The sequence below is a fragment of the Suricata suricatta genome, chromosome 14 (genome assembly GCF_006229205.1).
Source record: "Suricata suricatta isolate VVHF042 chromosome 14, meerkat_22Aug2017_6uvM2_HiC, whole genome shotgun sequence".
NCBI lineage: Eukaryota > Metazoa > Chordata > Mammalia > Carnivora > Herpestidae > Suricata > Suricata suricatta.
The window spans coordinates 84,524,348-84,531,707 of NC_043713.1; the positions used below are offsets into that span (position 1 = coordinate 84,524,348).

At 62.2% G+C, this 7,360-nt stretch overlaps 1 protein-coding gene across 1 annotated transcript in view; it reads right to left on the minus strand.

Moving 5' to 3' along the window:
* NCOR2 (nuclear receptor corepressor 2) overlaps positions 1-7,360 on the minus strand; it is a 174,502-nt gene that overhangs the window by 148,207 nt on the left and 18,935 nt on the right. The gene's annotated exons all lie outside the window — the stretch shown is intronic.

The window sequence follows — 7,360 nt, forward strand, 5'->3', positions numbered from 1 at the left end:
GGGGAGCCTCGGGGAGCGAGGAGGCCAGGGACAGGCAGGAGCGGTCTCCCGTGTGGCCTGGTGGGGCCCCTAATTAAAGCAGGGAGTGGGAGGGGCTGGGCCCACCGACCCGGTGAATCTTAAATAACACCCCCTCCCCGGAGGACACACGCTGGCCTTGAAGGGGGGGCTGGGCGGGGACCCCAGGCTGGCTCCTGTCCGGCACGTGGAGTCAGCCGGCAGGGGCCGGCGACGGTTGTCTTTGCCTGCCCAGCACCCACTGCTTGCAAACTGCACCCTTATGTCCCTTGGGCGAGGACCCCTCCTGCACCCTCAATTCTGGACTCAGGGATGCTGACTCTGCCTCCCAGGTCTGGCCAATGAGCACAGTTTTGGGAGCACCACCAGCATCACCAGAACCACAACCGCCATCACTGGTTTGGGGAAGGGCTTAACTACCAGGCTGAGCCCATAAAGCTCACTCCCACGACTTTGGTTGTCAGATCGGCAACAAGGCTTCCCTTCCACTGGGCTGCTAAATTGTGATCATTGTCTTAGGCCACCAGGGATTGGACATGGGGAGCACCTTGTCACCTGAGCCCCTGGATCCAACCATGCCTGAAGCTTACCCTGATATCCTTCTGTGCTAAAAGCAGGAGGAGCAGAGAGCCTGCCAACTGCAACCAACACACTCGAGACAGCGACTCCCTTAAAACGCAAATTCTAAGCCATGAATCTCCCTGAAATCAGATCTCCACTCTCTGGTCCCCTCACCTGTACAGGCAGGGAGACCTCCCAAGCCAGCCGGAAGGAAGCAAAAGAAATGAGATGGGAGCCCGGGACAGATTGAGCCTAGGAGGAAGGGGCCAGGCCTGAGCTACCAGCGGCCCTGAGGGGGAAGCCAGCAGGCGGCAACTTTGCGGATAGAGGCAGCCTCTTCCGGCTGGCGCAGATCTGGTCACTTCTCAACAGCAGGCACACCTCCACCCAGGAACCATGCCCAGGAAGTAAGCTGGGGCCTCCGGCCTGGGTTTCGGGGGGGAGCACCCCCGGGTGGTGAGCTGGCACGGGCTGCGCTCTCCCCACACCCCTACACACCCCTCTCTTTCCGACAGGGGCATTGTCTGCAGCCACAAGGCCCTGCAGGCTGCACCCACAGACACACCTTGGGCCCCATCCCTGCCGGAGCCTGTTTCCCAGGCTGTGAACCAGACAGTGGCTCTTGGCCTGGAAGGCGGCCACGGCTCCAACCGGGAGCAGGCAGAGATCCTGGCCCCTGACCACCCCGGACCCCACAGGCGCGGACTCCTCTGTGTAGCCCCGGATTTGCTGCAGCTCCCTTTTCACAGATGGGGAGCCTGAGGCTCTGGGGGCAAAGAAGGCCATTCAATGTCCCATGGGCAGGAATGGGACCTTGGAAAGATAAAGGGACTCTGCTTCCAGATTCCGGGTCCTTAGCAGTCATGGTAACAGACCCAAGGTGAGTGCCGGGCGTTCGTCATCATAACTGATTGCTAACACAGTGCTCACTCTCATCAGTTTATGCGATCATGACAATAACCCTGGAAGCAAGATGGAGGCACAGAGAGGTTAAGTAACTCGCCTGAGGTCACACAGTGGGCCAGTGGCAGAGCCCAGATGCAAACCCAGCCTGGCCCCCTCCAGCATCTTATCCATTACGTCCTAGGAATCCATTACCTGAGGACCCCAGCCTCCCTGCTCGGACTAGAGGAGACCTCTGTCTGTCTCTCCCATCAGGCTGCTGTTGGCGTCTCACAGGCCTTGGACCCAACATCACTGCTCACGGGTCCAGGCCAAGTCCTGCCCCCAGGGCCAGCTGCAAGCACCACCCCGGGTCCCAGAATAAGGAAGACGGCTTCATCAACCCCACCCCAGCCCCCTGGCTCCGTCACCATCCCCCCCCCACCCCCGCCGCATCAGGAACTGGATCCTCATTCCCAGTGTCCCCACTGCCCTATTTCCCACTTCCCCACCTCCCCAAAGGTAAGGCCACCTCCCCAAAGCAGGATCCACACCTGCAGTGTCCATCCCGGTGGCCCAGCTCTATGCACACCGCGGGCCCCCAGGAATGTTTGCTGGATTCATGAATGAGCCGGAGCTCAAAGGCCACTTTGGAAACAGAGAAACTGAGGCCGAGAAGGGGTCTACTTAAAGTCAGACTTGGGGGCATCATCTACAGCAGGCCAGCACATCCCAAGAACTGATCTATATTTATCCTGGCTGCTCCCGGACCGCCTTCCCCCGGGCCCAGGGCTCCGACCCCTTCCTCCCTGTAGCGGCAATGCCAGCCCATCCATCAGTGATGGCCGGGGCTCTGAAGGCATCACCACCCCCAAGGGGCCACAGCCCGTCCTCTCTGGGCCTCCGTGTCTCCATCTGTCAAGGGCACCTGGCAAATAAGGCAGCTTGCGGGGAGGGGGCAGGACTGCCCCCCAGGTGGCGGGTAAGTGGCCGGGCATGCGGGGCGTGAGTGTTCAGGGCTCGGGGAGGGCCCAGCACGGTATCTGGGGAGCCTCCTGGGTCACGCACGTCCTCCTTCATGGAGACGCCCGAGGGGGAGGAGGGTAGCAGCAGGCAACAGGCAGCTCCGGGGGTCCGTGACTTGGGTTCTGGGCAAGGGCGCCGGTTCTGGACTCCCCACGCCCCCGACTACCTCACCGGGTCCTGGCCCCTCGGCCTGGATGCAAGAGTGGGGGTCCCTGGCTCTTAGTGCTGCTGTAACAAATGACCGGAATCCGGGTGGTTTAAGACATTGGAAATTTATTCTCTCATGGCTCTGGGCCCGGTGTGTCTGAGTTCAAGGTGCGGCAGGCCGAGCTCCCTCCGAGGGCTCCCGGGGACCATGCCGCCCGCCTCCTCCAGCTTCCGGCCACGTCACTGCGGTCTCTGCCCGGCTTCACACAGCCGTCCTCTGTGCCTTCTCTTCGTCCCTCCTAAGGACGCCGGTCACAGACCACAGGGCTCACTCGGGGGAATCCAAATGACCTCATCTAGAGACGCGTCTACAAAGACCCTTCTCCCCAAGCAGGTCACATTTCAGAGGAGATGGGCATGAATGCGTGCAATTCCCTTTCGGAGGGGGGCTGCCAGTCACCTCACTGCACAGGCCCCAGCCTTTCCTGACGCTGCCCCCACGGACGGTGAGCTCCCCGCGGGCTGGGCCCGGGTGCGGCCCGCCTTCTCTGAGTGGTAGTGCCCCGGGGCCGCCAGGCACAAGGCTACAGGAAGGGAGGCACTCACACCCACGCCTCCGAGAGGGCCAACCAGGGATAACTCACCCCCATGTCACAGGCCAAGAAGAGGCTCAAAGTGGCTCAGCCGGGGAGCTGAACAAACTCTGAATCTGTTTGCTTCTGTGTCACAGGGAAGCAAATCCCACTCTGGAAGGATGTGCCGGGGTCCAGAAAGGGGGTCGTGTCGTCCCCTCCACCCCCCAGAATCACGTCTCTGTTTATTCCCCGCGGGGCCCAGCCCACACGGCCGCCCACCCAGCCTCCAACCCCAGCAGAAAGGGCCCATTATGACATCACAGGCCGAGAATTATGTTATTAGCCTGGGAAGGAGGCTGGACCCAGGGACAAAGGGCTCATTGTCATGCAAATGCGCGACTAGCTCCTCTGGTCGACTGGCTTCTGAGCCACGCTGAGAAACCGACTCCAGGCCTTCCAGAAGGCCATCTCCGGGCCTCACATCTCGATGAGGAGGGAGGGCTCTCCACAAGTGGGAAAGCGGCCCCTCCACGGCTGCACACCACACGCCATTTACCTGTTAACGCTGTCTGCCTGCCGCTGTGTGTCTTCCGGCAAGAGCTGGCCCTCTCTGTGCCTCAGGGGACTGTTAGAACTCCATAAAGTGTGCTCAGTGGTTGCCCCGCTCATTAGCAGATGCTGTCGACACCCCTCTCCCGCACCCCAATGCCATCAGGCCCCCCGCTGTCCTTGCTCATGACCCCCACCTCTCTGACCTTAACCCAGGAGGTGCAGACCTTCTGGAGTTGCCTGGTGGCAACTCCCCTGAACACAGACACAACTGCTTTTCAAAGGACCTTAGTTTTCCATGAATCCCCAAAAGGCATTCTCCACCCCCAGAGACAGAGAACTCCCAGGATGAGGGGAGGTGAAGACAAGTGACTTCCAGCTCTGGGGCCTGGGTGTCCCTACAGCCAGAGCCCTGGTGGGCGCAGCCTGCCCAGGGGTGCGGCCTGCCCAGAGGCACAGCTGAAGATCCGTCCATCCCCAGAAAGGCCTCATTTGCCACCAGGGGACGACCCCACCACAGAGTGTGGCGGACTCGGAGTCAGGCACAGGTGTCTGCTGAGCATCTGAGATGTGCCCAGTGCTAGGGACACTGCAGTGACCAAGATGAACAAAATCGTGGGTGAAGGGGTTGGGGGAAGGGCGGGGGGCGTGGCGATGGACAAAGGATAAATCCCAAGCGCTGGTGGTACCCAGCGACAGCAGTAACCTCGGGGAGGCCGGGGCCCCTCTCCGAAGGCCACATTTGAACAGGGGCCTCAGTGAGGGGAGGGTGTACCTCAGAGACGGACGTGCAAGATGGGGGGGGCAGCAAGTGCAAAGGGCCAGAGGCAGGACCAGGAATGGGGCTTCCAAGAAACAGCAAGAGGCTGGAACGCCCCCAACTCAGCCCCTGTCCCTGGGCTCCCGGCTCTGCCCAGACCCGACACCCTGAGCTGTGGCCTGAGTCTCAGTCGCGGCCTCCATCATGGACGGCCCCTCTCAGCCCGGTCCCTCCCAGTGCCCCTCAGCCTGGGATGGCCTGGAACCCTCCCAAATCCTTAGGTATAAAGCAAGCCCTGTCTGGGACTCCAGGGGCGCCCGAGGCCCGAGTGCAGTCACTGGTCAGCTGCAAGGGAGACGCGCCCAGCCTTGGATTAGCCGTGGCTCAGCGGAAATGCACTTCTCATGCTTAAGCACCCGCTGGGGACAGCGTGCTCACTCTACAGTGAGCTGGTTACACCCCGAAGGCCTGGTCACCGCTGCTGGAGGTGGGAAGGGGTCCAAGAGAAACCAGCACCTACCGCAGGGAATGGCAAAGGAAAAACTGCAGCCAGAAGACAGAGCAAGGAGGAAAGAGTCCTCAGAGAGGAAGTGAGTTTGGCGGTCATGGGAGCGACCCCACGGGCCCCGGGGGTGGCTGGGAGCGGGCAGGCTGTGGGAGGGCCCAGGAAGTGAGAGAAGGGGCCCAGGGTCAGGGCTCTCTGGCTTTCAGCGTCCAGGAGCCCAGCCCTCATCCCCTATCCCAACCTCCAAGCCCCGCCCACAGGTGAGGAGAGAAGCAGGAGGGGGATGAGGGCTCACAGAGGACAAGCACCATCCCTGGGGTCACTGGGCCCGACGGGCTCCAGCCCTTACAAACTCTGCGTCCTTGGGTGGGTCACCTGACCCGAGCCTCAGTTTCCTCATCTGACAAGTGGGGATCACCCGGTACCCTCCCGTCCCACGGCTGATCCAGGTGTGGAACAAGCCAGCACGCATCACCCCACTTCACCCTCTCTCCAGCCCTACGAAGCAACACACGCTGTATCCCCATTTTACAAATGAGGAAACTGAGGCCTGGAGGGGCCAAGCCAAAGCCACTTGCTCTAACTCACAGAGCTACCGACAGGCAGTGCTGGATTCGAACCCTGGACAGTCCAGCCAGGCCTACACTCTTTATCTCTTTAGATCACTACAGGCTCTTTCACAGCCACAAGAAGTGCTACAGCACGACCCCGTGCCCCCTTCAGGCAGCCTCCCCCAGCGGGGTCGCGCCCACAGAAAGAACAGCTGTTCCACACGAGCAGTGCCACCAGGGAGCTGACACTGCAGACCTCACAGGTTTTACACACACTCGTGGGCGGCATGTGAGCCATTTAGCTCCCTGCACCTGCACCTCAGGACAAACAGAAGAGGCGTCATGTCACCGAGACCCTCGGGGCGGGGTGGCCCGGCACACAGCTCTGCAGCCGACCCAAGTGGGTGCAGAGGGCTAGCTGGGGGGCCGCAAGGGGACAATCGTCGGGCCCCTGCCACAGAGGCCTTTGCTGAGGTCCCCAGAGAGATGTGCGGACAGCGGACAGCGGGCAGCTGGCGTGGACAGCCTGGACACCCGGGGATCCCCCCGCTGGCTCCTGCTGGCCCAGGCGGAGAGGCCCCGAGCCAGACACCGTCCGGCATCCGGTGTCACTTACAAACACAGGATGGCTGCCACTCTCGGCGGGAGAGCCAGCCCTGCTCGCCCAACCCCCAGGCCACACCGGGCAGTGAGGGTGCTTGGCAGGACAGGGCGGAACAGGGCAGAACAGGCACACACTGGGACAGCCCCGGGGACCCCAGCCCAGGCCGAGGGCTCAGGACCCTAGTGTCCAAGTCTATGCAACAGAAGTGTTCGAGAGGAGAAAACTCGGTAGAGACCAACAAGGTGTAACTGACTTAAATCCAAGTTTATGGTCCAGGCTGCACAGGAGCGCCTCCGCACACCAGCCCATGGTGGGGGGGGCCCCAGCGCAGGCGGGTCCTGGTTTTCTCCCCAGCCACACCTGCAAGCCCCGCCCACTGGCAAGCCCCTCCCACCGTACGGACTAGAGCTTGGAGGCTCCAGGACCTGCGCATTGTCACGCCTTCCACGGGGGCGTGGCCCAGGGACCATTTATGAGCCCCCCCCTTAAGCTACACACAACCACTTCTGGGGTGGAGACAGACGGAGTGTCCGTTTGCCAGATGAGAAAACAAGCCTCAGAGACGTGAATCGAGCTGTCCCAGGCCACACAGCAGGATGTGTTGAACAGGGGTGTGAACCCCAACAGTCTGCCCCTCCAAATAAACCAGGAGTCCGCGCTCTCCCTCAGCTCATCCCAATGCCTGCATGACCCCCACTTCTGCACCATCTTACAGGCGAGGAAACTGAGGCTCACGCAAGTGAGGCAAGGCCACCCAGCGTAGAAAAGCTGGGGTTCAGACTCGCGACAGAGGCGGAACGAAAGATGCCATCCGGGAAGCCAGCCCTGGGCGGCCTCGGCTCCAGCCCCCCACGGCCCGGCCCCCTGCCTCCCAACAGTCCTGGCTCACCCAGAGCTCAGGACAAATCGCTCCCTCATCCCCGGAGCCTCCAACTGAGGGCTCCTTGTGAGCTCAGGAAGCCCTTCCAACTTTCCAGTGTTTATGCCGGCTCCTCGCTGCCAGGTCCCCGGGCAAGCCTGGGCCGGTGGCGCTGATTTCAAACCAGACGTGGGCACCCGGCCAAGCGCCACCGCGGTGGGAGCCGGGCGCCGGGGCAGCCGCAGCGCTGCCGGCACCTGGCTCCCCTCCCCTGTCCCCTGCCGGCCGGGGAGCCCACCCCCAGGCCCAGAAGCCCGCGGCCC